We start from the raw sequence: 18,656 nt of genomic DNA, 5'->3' as shown, positions 1-18,656 counted from the left end.
CTGGACACTTCTCTGTTTGCTTTTAGGGTGTGTGCCATAATCTGTGAATTTGATGTATGAGCTTGTGCATCCTGTCACGCATCTTTGCCCACATGTTGTTTCTTCTCTCTTTCAGTATGGAGCTAGTAACTAGCTTCTAGCCCATACATGACAGGCCTACTGTGTGCTGAAATAGAAATTAATTAACAAATTGTATGTATAATTAACTCCCTGTCATGTAAAATTTCTCTTCAAAAAATAAATGGATAGGAAGGATCCTAATTGAGAAAGTTACTTCAAATCTGAAGATGAAAACTATAATGAAATTTTATTTATCATATGTGAACATTTCTATATTAGTAAGTTTCACTGATACTTCAAATTCGAATGTCATGTCCATGTTCACAACCTTGGCCAGAAGCAGGCTGATTTCTCTGTGGAAGAAAGAAACAATGAAGTTCAATTAAGAAAAAGTCTGTTTTTATTTCCATATGTATTAACAATCTTTTCTTCTCCTATCTCTAACAGCAGCAGAAATACTGAAAACGATAAATAAACACTTGGGTGGTATATTCAGTAGTTGTTGACAGGTGGTGGGAAATATAGCACACCATAGTTCAACAGGTGCAGAAAAGTTGTAATGCTGAAAGACAGAAAAATAATCAGAATCTTGGTATTAACTCTGTATCTTGCATGTCCTGTATGTAGCTTTTCTTTTCTGCTAGTATTAATCTTCATGCGCAGAATGAAATACCAGAAAGTGACTGTCTGATTTATATATACTCTCTCTTATGCACAACTGTTATGTGTATGGGACTTCTTGGAAGTGAGTATTTTGATCAGTGGACCACTCAAATTCTCTTTGGTTTCTTGTCTAAACCTGTGGAATAAAACCACACCCAATAGCAAAACCACACATGGAAAAAATGTCTGCATGCCACATACATTTACCCAACTACTCCGAAACTACTAATAAAAATATCACAGAAATGTCTTGAGAAATGTTATATATATTCAAAAATTTATTACTTGCATTACAGTTACATACAGTTCCTGAAGCTATGGAGTTGGCTTCTATACTTTCAAAATTTGGTGACTAAATTAGTTATTCCTGAAAGAAGATGACATTTGTAACATACAGCATAGTTGAAGAAAATATTTTAAACGATAATAAATAAATAGATATTTATTTATTATGTCTGTAAATGTCTGTCAGCTTCCAAGACAAAGTGGAGTGGCTTTACAACTGCATGATTTGAAAATGTGTGCATCATCTTTGTATTTGTTCTCCCAATAAAAATATTCACTTCCCATATGCATATGTTTTATATATGGAATTCTTAGAACCAATAAACCAAATATCTGCATTTACAAATCCTAAGCAAGAAGTGTTTATTCGAGACCGTGTCTAAATCAGCAGAGTTTCAGGCAAGAACAGTTACCTTTGTAAACAGAGACCCTGACTTGCTCAAACATTTTTGTACTTCTTTGCTGGAGATCAGACAAGTGGGTAACCAGAAAGTCAGAACATAGGCAAGAACAGTTTCCTTTGCTTCAAAAGTAATGCCTCCTATTTTATGATGTTGGGCCACATTGCCAGATGTAGATGTTAGTGGTATGGCAGTAGAACATTCCCACTATTATCCCATTACATTTTGATGCCATGTGACAGATGGCAGCAGAGGGGCAGTCTGACAAAATGGCGTCTGAAATAGAAGTGCGTATGATGCAAAGGTGTGTCATTGAATTCTTCCATGCAGTAAAAATGGCACCCATTAACATTCGTTGATGCTTGCTGAACATTTATGGATATCAAACAGTGAATGTGAGTGCAGTGAGGCAGTGGTGGTGCATTCCAGCAGTGGTGATAGTGACATGAAAGACACGCTGTGTTCCAGACAGCCATGCACAGCTGTCACACCATGCAGTGTAGACTGTCTCCATCAATTCATCCATGTGAGTCAGTTAATGGCGGTGTCTGTGTTGAAAAATAATGTTTTGTAGCTGAGAATTTGCTCTATCAAATAGTGTTATTGTGTATCTGTTGTAGTTTGCACGGAAATTAATAGGAGGCATTACTAGGAGTGACCTGCATATTTTTCTTGGTACCTTTATGTTATACTTTGTGATTCATATCAGTCCACTGAAGCTCTCCCACAGTCGATTTCATCATCTGTGAAATAAAGGAGAAAATAACTCATTTTCTATGTAATTGTTTCTGTCTCTAGGATGGAGAATCAAGAAGCAGTTATTTCATAGCATACTATTTGTTTAACTTTATGAAACCACAAGGTGGCTGAGCACCTGAAACTGGAACAGATTCTTCCTTAAACGTTTATTCTGCATACAACTTTTTGGTAGCAACTCAAGCATTACACAGTCATTCAGGCTTTCTAAATCCTTGTTACTATTATAGAGAACCCAATCAAATTTAAATTAAAAAAAAAAATCAGTAAAGAAATCTCCTATTTTTTTCTACTATTCATTGTGAGTTCTCCCATACATTATATTTTGTATAAAAAAAAATCAATGGAAACGTGGCCCTGACCATAGAAAATTTCTGGTACCTGAAAGGAAACTTCAAAATGTCATGCAGAAGTGGCAAGAGTAGATGCATTTACCCTTGTAAAACATGAATTCTGATGTCATATTTACACATTTCTGTTTTCTGGAGTACTGACAGTCTGTTTGGTTCCAGAAGCAATAAGAGTTTTTAAAAAATTATTATCTCAAATTTGTGACTGGTGTAGATTCTGAATATGCCCTACAATAATGGCTCATCCCTTTTCTTCTCCCTCTGCAAATATTTTGGAGTGGGAATTCACTGATTTGACCCTGCTGATTTATGTGCTACTTTGTTCTTTATCTGTTTGCACCTTGCCAGTAAAATAACATCATGCTATCATTTCCAGGGTTCACAGGACCCTGTCAGCACTTTGCAGTCAAAGGTCAACCAACTTCACAACTCACGGTTAAATAGGTTGAATAATCTCACCTAGTATTAACCTCCAATACATCAAATGAAGAAAAATGGTACTGGCATCACTAGCAAAATAACAATGCCATACAGCAGACTGTTCTCACTGTACTAAACTGGTCATACATGAATGTCTTTGAGATACTCAGTTCTAGAAGTGGATAATGAAACTTGTGTTCCTGTTTGTAATAGATTTATGTTTTTCTTTGTTCTTTATTTGTTTATAAGTATCCAGAAGAGCCATCTACATGTTGTTATCTTTCTTTCATCTTCTGAGCTGTCTGAGACTAGTTCATCTTTCCCTGACATTATCTCTCTGTCCTGCAAGCTTTTCAGAGTATATTTCCTACTCTCATTTGCAAGTTCACAGGACCCTGGCAATACTTAACAGCCAAGTAGCAACAAGCTTGCCTTAAGCAGTATAAATAAATCCACCTGATGTCCCCTAGTGAACATTCTTATTTTTCTACAGTAGACTTACAGAGAACTGGATGCACTGAAGACAGCTACCTCACCAAGAATTTATTTTCTGTATATCCCTGCCATTGCTATTCCAAAACTTCATGGCTCCTCCAGTCAGATACTGTTATCCTGAAAAAATTACTTCAAATATAAATAATTTATAGGGTAAACACTTCTGGAAATTTCTTTATTCTGCTGTCTGGAACATCTTTTCCTCCCATTCTTATCACTACAAAATTTTTGAAGTTTTTAATCCAGCTGGTACCTGTCTTTCAGATTTTAGCTTTTATAACTGTCTTTCCCATCTGTCTTTTAAACTGAAAAAAAGTTGGGAAGAGAGAGAAAAAAAGAAAAGAGTGGGAAATAAAGCAAAATAGCAAGTTCATCTATTTAAATTTTTTAAAATTTTCAATTAGTTTATAAAAAAAAAGTAATGGTATCAGAAAACAGATCATAGAGAAAAAAAAGATATACAAGACATTTTCAATGAAAGAACATTTTGATGCAAACTTATTAAACAATCAGGTCAGAATATTGAGACCCTGTTCAGCTGTTTCAAGAAATACTTTTTACATCCACTATTGATCAAATCTTGTCTGTTCCACATGTAGGCATTTTTCACAAGAAGCCCAAAGAACAGGTTTCAGGCTGTTTCTGAATAACACAGGAACAGAAAGTCCCAATGGGCTGCCCAAAAGCCTTCCAGCCAACAACTGGTTTAAAGAGTGCTCTGATATCATTAATATTCAGATGACTGACAACATGTGTCTCAGTAGACTGCTCTGCCCAGTTGCAAGACTATTGGCTCAAGACTCCTCATGCACACATGCTATGGTATTATTCCAGAGGGCAGGTCATCATAACTAGAGTATTTTTCATTAAAAAAAAAAGAAAAATATTTGAAAAATTGCTTACCAACACCAAAATCTCTCAGCAGCCCAAGATTAAACATGGTAAAGAAAACAGCTTTAGATATTCTTTCTGGTAGGTCTCTCTACTTCTTAAAAATTACCAAATGAAAATCCCACTCAATAAATTTGCAGTTATAAAATCATACTTGATCCTTTTAAATGTCTTACTTTCTAGAATAAAGCACTTGCTTCTGAATGCTTTATTTTTTCTGTCATTCACTGTAATGTGCTGGACTACAATGACGTTTCTTGTAAGTTCTGTATTGAACGTGCCTCCAGTCCTACTTCTCCCTTTTGTATTCTTACCAACCTGTGAACAGCAATATTTGAACTCTGATGCTTCAGAACATTAAGAATATGAAAAAATGTAGTGAATCTGTCTCTTTGATATTCATACACGGATTGAGAAGGCCAATAAGCCAAACAAGTCATTTTTAAAAACTCCCACAGTGTGGGAAATTTATTGGTGACAAACACCAGCATGATATTTGAGACACATTCAGACTCTATTATGAAACTGCTGCTCCTCTAAGGACTGTTTGAGACTTCTTAGCATTGCTAATGATCTACAGCCTTTATCATCTGACCAGTCATCCCCTCTTTGAAAATCTTTCTGTTCTGCTCTCTTTTCTTATACAAAATGAAACACAAGTACTATAAAATATAAGTTTCAGTACTTAGATTGAGACAGCAGAGTTTATCTGTAAGGGACAGCAATAGGTACTGGAATAATTTACTCTGTGTTGCTCTTTCATTGGGTTTTCATTACATTTTCAATGAGCCAACAGAGTTATTCTGCCGGTTTGATGGCTATATGCATATAAGTACTTCTGAACACCTAAATCAGCACATCATTTAAAGAAAAAAAACAATGGCTTGACACTGCTATTTTGGCCCTGATTTAAGCAGCAAATGACTAGCACTTGCTAAAGCAGAGTTATGAGAATTTCATGTAGAAACGGACAATATTTATATTATCTGTGCTCGGTATCTCCTCCCCACCTAGGTTTACGTTTTGACTCTCATCATCTGTCCTAGACTTTTGGCTCTTAATGCTCATGTTTTCTTGGACTAATAGGCAAAGTTTTGTATTGATACAGTTATGAATCTGGTTGCTAGCTTTTGCAATCAGTAAAAATATGGAAAATTAACTAGACCTAAACAACAACAACAATAATAACCAAACAAAAACAAAAACAAAAACAAAAAACAGAAAACCAACCAACCAACCAAAAAAAAAAAAAAAAAAACAAAAACAAGGCCAAAAGTTAGCATTGGGAACTCTGAGATATGGCTAAATATGTCTGGTGAGGCAGGTTAGTAACTGGACTGACTGCAAATACATACATAGAATCCTCATTAAAAGAAATCTGAAACATTAATGTCTTAAAAAACAGAATTTTATTTATATTTGGAATAAACTCTTAAAGCAGTAAGTCTGCAATTTGTATGCATTTTAATGAATGTGTACAGCTTGTTGCAGTGATTTGCTTTTATAAAGGTTTCACTTTTTGTGACATCCTAGCAAAAGCGCTTTCTACATCCTAAATCAACCAACCAGGGAACAAAGCTATGCCACGTGCTTTCCATAGGAAGGCATGTAGGTTGAAGTTTCAGTGCTTAAACTAATAGCTTGCAGACAATGTGTATAGCAGATTTGTTTGCATAACAGAATCATTAAGCAATTCTCAGCTTTTAGTGAATTTACATGAATCAATCTATTCATAAACAAGATCATAGTCTTTAGATATTTTCTTTTTCTCAAACTGACCTACTCCATCTGCCCTGTTTATGCAACTATGCCATTATACAACTATGCCATTAGTTGGTGGCCAAGGGCACATATAGTGTGCTTGTTTATGCGCTTAGTTCTCTGTAAAACTGAGGTCATTTTTTGTAGTGGGAGGAGACTAATGTCAGAAATAATAATTAAAAAATAATAGGACAGTTTTCCATAATGTGGGAGACAGAAACATAATACACAAGATTCTGCATCCAGACAGCACTGTAATGTTGGAACAAAGGGCCCTTTGTTGCCTTTTGAACTGGAACACTTAACCCTGCAGAGGTTCTGAATTTGAGAATGACTCAACATATGGAATAAGGTGACATTCAGGATCTTATGCATTGCAGCTTAGAGGCCAGTTACACGATTATGTTTGTGTGTGCATTTTCTGTTCACTATTTTTATCAAGGGACCAGTTTATAATTAACTTCTCTGGCATCTCTATATGACTTTTTGGCATGTCGTGGCTTTATGATTTTTCGCATCCTAAGGCTGTTCTGACCACAATTATTTTCTATTATTTCACAATATTTAGCTGCAGATCATCTTTAGACAAGTGCACAGATGAAGTTTTCATGTATTTCTAGATCCAGAGAAAGGATCTAGGCTTTAAGAATTTATGCAAATCTGAGTGTTGCCAGACCTATGTATGTCTGCTAAGACTTTTTGAAAATACTGTTGATGACTTCATAAGTTTTCTGAGAACAAAATACCTTAATACAAATGTATACCTCAACCTGACAACTAGAATCCATTACTCTTAGTATTCGCTGAGAAAAGGCAATGCCCTACAGGGAATTTCCTTGCAGTGTTATTTAGGTGGTTTCCTGAAAGGCAATGTGTATTCCCGATAGCTCAAAATTACTGGAAAAGAGTTTGAACAAGGTCCATTGCACAGGTAAGATAAAAATTATCATGATTTAGTAAGTGATGAAGATTACATCTGGAGAAAATGGTGGCAAGTGTTAAGTAACTGTAGTAGATTTAACAGCAAAGTTACAAAACATTAGTGAATGCTGGGGCCCATGATATGGACATTATGGTATGCAGCATTCTTCAAAGCATAACCTGAACAGAGAGAGAGAAATTGCAGCTCTGTTGGTGCAACAAAATTTGGTGGACAGCAAGGGCTGAGGACAAAACTCTGATGGAATCATTAACAAGACAGTTCTTAAGTCAGGGGGAAAAACATTAGATATGGAAGTTGGTGGCCCTGCCTCCAGCGGGGGATTGGATCTTGATGATCAATGAAGTCCCTTCCAACCCAAGCCATTCTGTGATTCTATGATCCTATTCTATGAACATGGGAAGGTGTAAGGAACATTTGTTTCTCTTTCAGGTATACTTAGAATTTGATCTTCCACACTGCAGTTAAAACAGTCTTTTTGCATATTTCAAGATTTTAAATGATAAGATCTTAAGACAGGCAGTCCAGGCAGAAGAATATGCTTTGATTCCTAAGAAAACCCTTTCTGTTTTTACCACCTGAAGGAATGCAAATAACAAAGTGAACTTTCCTTGAATGAATGCCTATTTAGTGGCCTAACACAACAAAAATATTCTGCTGCCTCCAGGGAATTGAACTACACAGCAAAAATCAAAATATATAGCCTGATAGTTCAATAAGGAAAGAAAATGAAAATGAAATTTTCAATAGTTCAAGTCTATTTATTTGATTGTAGAAAGCTAAGAAAGTTCTTGGTGTAACACGAAATGTAATAAAAATATCTTAATTTCCAGGAAAAATCTCAACTGGCACCAGTACACCATATGTACAGCATATTCAACATTGATATTTTAAAAAATAATTTATTTCAAAATCAAGACCATTGATTTTACAGTGCCCAGCTACAAATTATTATATGAGTAGAAAGGCCAGAAAATTATTCCCACAGAGAAAACTTCTGTTATATTTCCTAGCAGAAATATTACACGCGGTTTGGGTGTACAGTATCCGTTTCATCCATGATCAGCCGAATACACAGCTTCTACTGTTACAAACACATTGTCAGCTCATTGACGTCAGATCAGGAATACTGTGGCTCATTTTTGCCAAAAGAAATGTCAGCTGTTTGCTGTAGCAAGGAAGTTGATAAAAATTATTTTGATGGCATTAAGAGTGAGGCTGTAAGTGAGCATAGCTTCAGCATCTTACATTTTTGCAAAACATGGCTTTCATCCACAATAGGACAATCAAGACTGAACTGGGGTATGATTTGACATATACACAAGGAAAAAACAGATGCCTAACAGCTCACATATGGTGCAGAATTCTTTTAAGAAAATCAGAGCAGAGGATGTTGTTTGCAACTTTTTGGATTTAGGACAGTGTCTTAAATCAATTAGAAAAAAATAATGTTTTTGTAATATTTTCTGAGTGTGATTTATTTTTCCACTTTGAAAAAAAGACAAGTGAAGTAGGCATTTGTTCATTTGATATTGCCACCACTCATGTTTTGTAAAATAGGGAACTAAAATCCTGATAAATTCTCCATGTTTTAGTCTTATGTCCTCTCCCCTACAGTAAAAGTTGCTTATGTAGTATAAAAATTGTACATTTCAGTAATGAATTTATTTTTATGAAGTCTCATAATATTGGGAAGTTACATCTCTATTTTGCATCTGGAAAATACTGGCATAACATAAGACTAACAATAACACAGTGATGCCCACAAATGGAAGAGCAACTGAATGACATTTTCCTGAATCCCAGTTCTGCTCGCTCTCCGCAAGACCAAAGCTATTTGTCAGTCCTTGGTCTTTATATATCTTTTTCTTCAAAATTTTACTGACGCACAAAAATATTTGCTGAGCTGCACTATGTAATATAGCAGTCTGACTGAAGTATGCATGCTGATTTCAGATTTGTTGTAGCAGTCTCTTCTCTTGTGTGGTGGCTGTGGTGGTCCCCTTGCCTGCAGACAGAGGAGCAACAAGACCATCTCTTCCATCTATAGAGCCCACATATATAAAACGTTTAAATGGTCAAAAACACATTTTTTTCTAAGACCACAGATACTCATTTGAGTTCTGTACGGAATCATCCTTCTTGTAGTAAAATCCATTTCTATTTGTTCTTTTCCTTTCTTAAGGGGTAATAATTTCAACGCTGTTTTACAGCCTGGTTCTATTAAATTGATTGGTCGTGTTCAGTCCTGAAAATCACAGTAAAAAGGTAACAGATAGAACAGTCTATACGAATTTAAAATAAAAGTGAAACAAAGTCGCGCATTGAGATTCAGTGCTCAAGAAGAGAAAATCAGGAACGATAACAGTGAATGAATAATAACTTGACTAACAGAAAACAGGCATGCTAGGACTGATTTCAATTTGGCATTATCAAGCCACAGTTACCAGGGATAATCCCTTTTCCTAAACAATCTTTACAATATACCAACAAATCACTTATTTGTCAATATTGAAAGCCATTTCCTTAGATGTAATATGATTTGTGTACGTACATTGCACACACACTTTTGTTTGTTTAACTAAATCATATGTTGAGGATTGTCAGCATATGATTTACCTCTTCAGTGTTCACTGGTTTATTATAATGCAGAGCTAGCTAAAGATAGATTTATGTGGAACAGCCCTGGTAGACCTCTATTCTGCACATGGCATGGTAGGCTGAGATTATTCCCATTGCTACAGCCATGCGAATGGCCTTTCTGAAGGCACACATCACATTGATGTACATCCCAGTCAATTACAGTGAGAAGTTAATTTATTACTTATTGAGAAAATAACTGCAGTTCTGGAACATCAGATAATGTTTGTTGGTTTACATGTGGGGCTTGGGCTTTATTTATGAGAAGTTAGAAGGTTTTTCATAAACATAGCTACATAACCCTAATATGCCATGATCGCAGAACGTGTCAAAATAGGAATGAGAGAGATAGATGAGCTGGGTAGGCAAGAAAATACTTCTAGGTTGGATGTACATTATGGTTAAAGTCACAATCACATTTAAGTCACAGCTATTGATACTATGCATTATTTATCACTGATCCCTTTGAAATAGGCCCCTCAGAGTATTAGGCCATGTTAACTAATCTCCATTTTTCAGAGTCATCTAATAAGACATTAAAGATATCTGTCAGGAATCAAGAGCATAAAAAAGAGAATGGCACATTTCATATGTGTTTTATGCAAAGATGAAGGATCACATCTCAGTACTTATTAGAAGCACAAAGCACACCTATTTACCCTAATTTTGCTCTTAAGGACAATTTACCTTATAAATTAATGTTTTCTACATTAAATGCATATGGGAACACTTCTTACTGTTCCCTACTGCATATAAGTCTTCTGTCATTTACTTTATTAAGCTATTCCTCTAGGAAGATCTCATTTTGTACTATGCAATCCATGAAGGAATGAGGACAAGCCAACACAAATCTAGGGAAGTCGATGATAGCATTCCTTTTATTCTAAGTGAAGGAAAAAAAATCAAATCATTTGGATTTGGCTGGATCACCCACATCAACTTATAGTTTACTGACATATTTACCTATTGTCTTCCTAACTCATTTTTAGTGACATTTCCACAGCTTTCAGGCTTCACCACTGCTCTGTTCACTTGCATTTAATTTTTAAGAAATGTTCTTTCTTTTTTTGAACTTTTTAATTTGATGCCTGTTGTTTAGATTAATAGATCTTAAGATCAGTAATCACTGGAACCTTTACTAATTGGCTATTCCAGTTAGGTAGGAATGTTAACTTATTTCTCATGAAATTTCGAGATCACTAATTATTCTCTGAGGTGATTTTTTTCTGGCTTGAATCTACTGTGTTTTGCTTTTATCTGAATCCTGTCAGATTTTATCAGATGCTGTTAACTGCACAGTGTTATTGTCACTACTAGCTCTAGCTTCCATTTCCTTTTTTCTATTATACAAGACAGGTAACTGTTGAATAAAACGTGCAGCCACAAGAAGTATAGGTGTCAGTGTGTGACCTACAAACTGTAGAATTCTACATGTATATATAAATTTGTACATGAGAATGGACACTCACATCTGTAAGGAAAATTGCATGTATTTACACAAAATTATTACTGAAGGAAAGAGGTAATAATTGCTGAAGTATGGTGACTACATAAGTATTACATTTTTTCATGATATAGCCATGGAATATGGTATATTCTTGGGAGTGTTTAATATGAACACTTACCTATATGCATTGATTACTTGTTGGTGGAGCTTTCAACATTATTTCTTTATTCTCAAGAGAACATAATGAAAGTTCAGTAATGTGGAAAATGCAGAATATATTGTCCTAAACCTCCCCTCATTATTAAAGCTACAGGGAGAAATATAGGAAATCAGTCTCAAAATGCAGCTGAAAGAACTGAGAGTTGAATTCAACCACCAGTGAATTGCACTCCCACACGCATACAGCTTCAGACAATAGGCTGATTCAAGACAATGAATGCACAAGAAAAAAGTCACTATTCTTCCTTTTCTCTCTGCAATGCTAATTCTTTTCCTCAACTTGAAAAATAGATCCAGTGTTGAAATCCTTTTTCTCTTAGTTGATAACATCAAATGTACTATGATATCACTTTGACTTCATCTTGACTCTGAACATAAAGTTTTTCCAAAGAAAGATGTATATTATCACAATTCATCTGCTCTGTGAATTGTTTTTCTGAATTTTTCCACATATCCAGACAAAACTTGCTAAGAGAAGAAAAATGGAACTTCATAATGATACCACTATCTTAAACTGATATCTGAAAGCTGGATTATAAAAAATGAATGCTATTAAGAGAAGCCAGTGCAGTCTGATATTCACCTGGCATCCTTTGGCACATTGCATTCTGTGCAGTAGTGACAACTGAGCCACATATATGCTCTCATTATTGATTATCTCATTACTGATTATCGGCCCCCCACTGCAAGAAAGACATTGAGGCCCTGGAGTGTGTTCAAAGAAGGGCAACAAAGCTGGTGAGGGGTCTGGAGCACAAGTCTTATGAGGAGCGGCTGAAGGACCTGGGATTGTTCAGTCTGGAGAAGAGGAGGCTCAGGGGAGACCTTATTGCTCTTTATATCTACTTGAAGGGAGGTTGTAGTGAGCTGGGGGTTGGCCTCTTCTCTTGTGTAACTGGTGATAGGACTAGAGGGAATGTCTTCAAGCTGCACCAGGGGAGATTCAGGCTGGATGTTAGGAAATACTGCTTCTCTGAAAGAGTGGTCAAGCACTGGAATGGGCTGCCCAGGGAGGTGGTGGAGTCACCGACCCTGGAGGTGTTCAAGGAACGTTTGGATATTGTATAGAGGAATATGGTTTAGTGAGAACTATTGGTGATTGGTGAATGGTTGAACTGGGTGATCTTGTGGGTCTTTTCCAACCTCGGTGATACTATGATTCTGATTCTATGATTATACCCACCATGCTATCTTTCCCCTTGTTTCTGAGCTGTTGCTCAGAAATGGACTTGGACTGATTCCTTCAACAAGCTAAGAGTATATCCAAGCCAATCACTGGGGTTCCTTCTCGAGGCAATGGGCTAAGATGGTCACCTTTAGAAGACAGCTCATCTCAGGGCACCATCACATTAGATATGTAAAATATGTGGAAGTTTGCCTTTGGAGTTATCTCTTCTCATTGAGTAGAAAATAAGATTTGCTTTGATGAAGTAGCATTTTTACCTGACAGAAGTTAGATGAAAGGAATCCCAGACATATGGACCTAATTGGCCTGTATGTATTATAATGTGTCAGACTGGCCCGGATCTTGCAGGTCTCAGTCAATGGCTCACTGTGTGAAGATACCACAGAAGTAAGTCCTTGTCCTGTGAAGCTTGCAGTAGAAGATCCCGTTATGCATGTACAATCTTGATATACATAAACTAACATTTCTCTAACTAGGAAGAATCTTCCTAATTCCCCCTTTTGGAAGGTTAATTATTAACTTATTTTTCTTGTCTGTCTGACATAAAAGGGGGATTTAGAAAGATGGCAACACCAATCCAGTAATTAAGCAGGAATTGGCTGCAATCTGATAAACTGACAGGCTATTTTTCAATTCAGTTTCTCAGTTTAGGGATAAAACATGGGTACAATTTATCAGTTAGGATGCAAACAGCTGTAGATTTGAGAAGTGAAAGGTAAATATACAAAAATATAAGTATTTTTTACATGCTTATGTGAATGTTTACTTACTAATTATTTCTTGTGATTTCCAATATGATTCAGTACTTGCTTAAAATAATAACGCAGATATATCATTTCAAACTTGGAAGTGAACGTTCCTGTAGTTCTTAGTAGAAAGTTAATATTGGTTGAATGAAAAAAAGCAAATGAAAATCAGCAAAAAACTGATGCATTGTTCGCCCCCACCAATTCAAAGAACAGATTCACCATATGGTCTTTTTATAAATATTTCGGAAGTAAAGTGACTTCTGGAAGGGATTGGAGTCTGAGATATGCACAGTTATCAGCATTTAGAAGATCCAATTTGAAACATCTGCTAACTCTTGAAAGAGTTATGTTGAAACAAAAAACAGTCGTTTCTTTAGGAGGATGTATGTTCAGAATTTTATATCCTCTGTTTTCTGCAAAGATAGTGGGAAAAGAAGAGAGTTACATGAGCATTTTGCTTCCATCTTTTCCAGGTCCAAGATTTAAAGCTTTATAGTGAGGAAAATCAAGATGACAGATGCAAAGAGACAGTAAATTACTGACACACTCCTTTTCAATCATGCTTTGAAGTGCTAAAGAATTCAGACCAAATCTCAACCATGAAAGCTTTGTAAGAGTCAAGATGCAATTTACCAGGCCTGTTGAATGTAACTCATGTATTTTTAAAGAATGTATTTTTTTCAAATCTTCAGGTTTGGGACGAGACAAAAATTATGAAAACAGTACATGTTTTTGACCTCTGCAATGTTTATGTGTTTGGTTATACTGTTGTTATCAGTATGCAGTTACAATCCCTACAACTTGCACTTCTTCTAACCTTCCAGACAGACTATAAATATTTAACAATTTTTGCAAGTTCATTTACATAGTTCTTACTGGGTAAATAATACCTCACTTCTGAGAATAGTGCAATGTAAATAATTAATCAAATATAATAACTGCAAAATAATAACAAAGGAAGCATCAGTTTATAAGCAGTTAACAACAGTTATATTTAGATTTCAAATTTTTCAGAACACTTGCTTTCTCTCTCTGTTATTATTTGTTTCTTCCTTCCTTTAGTTCAGCGAGTTCATTATTGATACTATTGTGACATAAATCTCAATCAGAATAATTTCTTTTTTGAATTATTTTTCATGCTATAGGTAGAAGAGACATTCAGTATATTTTCTTAGCTTTAATGTATCACTCTGAATGACTAATTTTCTTTTGGACTTGGATCTTGCAATACAATCCCAGATGGAAGTAACTGTTACTCTTTTGGAGTGTCACTGAAGTCAACATACATCTATGCCAGATTATGTATTTGAGCAATTTGATCCACTTAGTGGAATCAACAGCAAATTCTCTAACAGAGTGATGTACCTCTGAATCAAGCATAGATATGCAAAATTATTTGCAACACACTACTAATGTGTACATAGATCTTTGGGAATGTTTGAGTCAGTTCGTGTTCCAGAAATTGTCATATCCCTCTGTCTCCCCATGTAGAGGTGGCTGAGATTATCATCTGATCTGAGGAAGGATCATCATCCACATTTTAACAGATAGGAAGAGGAAAGGCTAGCCATGAAAGAATTCTCTGAGTGGATAATCAGAGAAAGGAGAGTCAGTAGAGGTCTGATTTGCCTAAGTCAATAATCATCCATGTTACCCGACAAGAGAAGGCACATTTTAAATATGTTGTACAGTTGTTGCTGAAGAAGAGGAAACAGAAGTCTAAGTCAAATATAAATCCAAAGAGGAATTGCACATGGTTTTTGCTATATTCAGCTTGCCCATTACATGGATGAAGAAAAATGTTTTAAAAAATAATAAAGTAACCTACACAACTTAAAAGCTACTAAAGAATTCTATATCTATTCTTTAAAGAATATCTTCTAATACTTCACAACAAGATATGCGCAAATGGCATAAAGCTGTATCAAAGGAGGTTTAGACTGAATATTAGGAAATTTTGGATGGTCAAACACTGAGAGGCTTCCTAGAGAAGTGGTTTATACCCCATGCCTGTCAGCGTTCAAGAGGCATTTGGATAATGCTCTCATTAACACACTTCAACATTCAGTTAGCCTCAAAGAGATCAGCTGGACTAGATAAATAATTTTTTATAGGTCCCTTCCAACTGAGCTATTCTATTCAGTTCCATTCCATTCTATTCCATGCCATTCCACTCTGTCCTACACTACTTTACACTACCCTATTCTAGTCATGTTTATAAAAGTGTGGAAATGTGGTGGATCTACAATAGGCAAAGAAAATTTGTGGAAACAGAAAATTTTCTGTGGAGTGATGTTGGACAGCAGAGATCTTAGAAACTAGTGCTCTACTGGTAAATTAAATAGTGGCAGGTAACATTCCCAGGCACTAATATTCAGTAATCTCAATGAGGAAATTGTTAGAACAATCACTATTTAGATCTGGGCCAGTTAGCAATCTCTTCAAAACTTCCTGGGCATGCTTAAGGACTAAGCATGAAGGCATTTGCAGAAGAGGTTAGAAGTGTGGGTAAGTACCATTGTTGCCAACTGGCTTCAGAATTAGAGGATAAACCCTCTGTATTTAATATACAGATACAAGCAGTAAGGACACCCTAGGAATGCATGAAGCTATTTCCAAGATTTTCTGGAGATTACAGAAATGTCTACATCAATGCACTTTCAAGAGTATTTGAAAATCTGAAAAGATTTTTTTTTAAAGACTGACATAATTGCATGCTTCCTGATGAGGTGGGAATACATTTATGCTTTAACCTCATTTTTACTATCCAGTCAAGAAAAAAACAAATGAAAAACAGACAGCCACAACCACATTTTGTATTTTTCTTTATGATGCATCTTGCCGTTTGGGTTTGAATTAACTACAAAGACCATGTTTATTATTTATAATATAAGTAAAGTAAAAGGGAAGAAAATATGTTTATAGCTAAGAATTAAAATGTTTCAGATGTCATTGCATTATGATGTCTTAGAACAATAGAAACATTTCACTAGAACATGCTAGAAGCCAAGCCTGAACAATGTCATTATTTGGATAACAAATGAATCAAGAGTTTTCCTGCAATAAAGAAGGAAACCATAGGGGTGCATATACAGCCTGAAGTCACCCAGTTCATATTTATTTTTTAAAAATTAGAAATAATTTCTTTATTTTTCTTATTATTTTTCTCTACATTGTTGCTATATAAAAGATCTAAACAAAGCAATATTTGTAACTATCTATGTACATAATACCGTAGTGTGAACAATGTGATGACAGCTGGAAAAATGTTTTCCCATTGTTTTGATTTTCATTTCTAGTAACATGGTGCTTTTACCCCTTAAAAAGAAGCATAGAAATCTGACACAGACAACAGTTTTGGGGGGTACCTCTCTCCTAACCATTAATTTAAAATGTGCATATTACTTTATTTCTGTTTTATTGAAAGATTTTCCAAAACGTTACCTCTTCTGCTATGCTTTATGTGTTTGTTTAATTGCATATGATTACAGACAAGGTGAAGTGGTCCCACAGTGCTAAAAGCTAGATGCACCAAGTCCTTGAAGACTCAAGATTCAAAAATCCCACATCAACCTTTCAAAAAGAAATGCTTCAAGTCCACAGACATACTGACTTTCAGTTGGCTTTATACATGTAATGTCATTATCAAACAAAAGATGTTCATCTCAAATGTATCCTGAATTTAACTCTTCAGAGAAACATAAGCTTCATCCTTATGGTTCCTGTGTGAAATCCTAACATTTTGCTTTTAGATAAGAATTTTGTCCTTGTTTTCAGTAGATTTTGGAGTTGATTCATCCTTTTTATCCTTTCTGTAAATATAATAAAATAAAAAGTTAAAAAAGGAGGAAAAAGCATGTTCCTTAGCAGTGTATGAGAACTTCTTCCCACACTGGAAAACACTAATGCACAGCAGTGAACAAAGCCAGTGTAAAAGGCTCAAGTACCGTTTTGTAAGTGACCACATAAGAATGATAATGCAGTCCTGAAATGATTTTCATAAAATTTCAGATGAGCGGTGCTGCAGCTTCCAATGGGAGGAACCTCAATAAAAGGTCACGCTGCAATGCTGAGCCACCAAAACCAGTGCCAAACATTGCTCTCTGCCAATGTTTTGAAATCAGAAAGGAAGCAAAATTGTATTTGTTTGATGCTCTAAAGATGGTAATCTGGTATGTAATCTGGTGAAGTTAGCACTTTAAAATGTTCTTATTGAGCTGCTTCAATTCAGTGGGTATATTCCATTTGAGTACTGGAGTTTTAAAAAATATGATTTACTATCAGGAGAACAAAGACATCTGAAGAGACATACAAATGTTACCCTGGTACATAAACAAACTACTGGGCTTTAAGTCACTAACCAGTTTAACTGCACTTTTCTACTTCATTTGGCTGGTTTAGCTCTGGGGAATTATCAAACAAAGACAAGAAAATGTTATTTCACAGAGAGCTTCTAATAAATCTTATTCTGGAGCTTGATTGTTCACTGATGACAACAGACCATGCCTTCGATGTCATGACCCCTGGCAGGCTAAGGAGCATGACTCTTAAAGGGTTAATCTTTTCCACCTGGTCTTGAGCAAGCTTCCTTGGCAGGTCTCCTACCAGGAGAATGTAGCCCCCTGACCTTCCAGGGAGTGGGATGATACAGCAAAGCTTCTCCCTGCTAACAAACACTGTAGTCTGGAGCTCTTGTGCCAACCTTCTAATAGTTGAATTCAGTACTAAAGCAGCCTGTGGATAACCAGCAAATAATGAGTCTGAAAGGCAAAGGGAAGGATGGCGTACACGCCTGAGAGTGCTCAGTTGACTGCAAACGTTACCATGGGCTACATATACCATGTTGCTGCCTTTGACTTTTCTTTATGAAAATGTAGTAATAGAATCAGTGCAAGCTGAAACAACAACAAAAAAATTACTGGAAAACTCAAGAATGTTGAAATTGAGACACAATTTCAGCCAAAACCAAGCTGTTTAAAGCCAAAGCTGTTGCTTTTCTGAGTCAATACAGTTGTTGTGTTCTGTCCAATACAAGAACTTATAAAATGCAATGGCATGAGACAATTCTCCATAAAGCCAGCCTCTATAAATATGGAAAACGTCTAAAGATTCACAATTTCTTCATGAAACGAAAACTCTTTTTATTCTGTGCTTAGTCACATCCACCTGGGAAAGGTGTTCCTGAGACATCAAAGTGTTTTATCCATAGATTATCCAATGCAGGAGTGTCTCTGACATCGAAATTTTCTGCTGGTGTCCTGTGCTATCTAAGATTTATCTGCTTGAGCTTTACTCTACTTACGGAGAAGCCCTTGGTAAATTTTACTGTTGATCATAAAGAAGATCAAAAGAAATGGAAAAAAAAGAGAGAGAGAGAGAAAGAGAGATGCTTT

General features: G+C 35.7%; 1 long non-coding RNA gene across 1 annotated transcript in view; it reads right to left on the bottom strand.

Moving 5' to 3' along the window:
* Positions 1 to 288: 288 nt before the first annotated feature.
* The window catches only part of LOC146545099 (uncharacterized), a 49,532-nt gene continuing 31,164 nt past the window's right edge, over positions 289 to 18,656 (bottom strand). The window contains exons 2-3 of the long non-coding RNA XR_014881776.1: positions 2,089 to 2,152; positions 289 to 413 (exon numbers count right to left, since the gene is read on the bottom strand). This is a non-coding gene — a long non-coding RNA (uncharacterized LOC146545099). The remainder of the gene's footprint in view (positions 414 to 2,088; positions 2,153 to 18,656) is intronic.

Source organism: Meleagris gallopavo, chromosome 2 (genome assembly GCF_905368555.1).
Source record: "Meleagris gallopavo chromosome 2, MGAL_WU_HG_1.1, whole genome shotgun sequence".
NCBI classification, from domain to species: domain Eukaryota; kingdom Metazoa; phylum Chordata; class Aves; order Galliformes; family Phasianidae; genus Meleagris; species Meleagris gallopavo.
The sequence above is the reverse complement of the archived record's forward strand: the minus strand, read 5'-3'. Positions and strand labels throughout refer to the sequence as shown.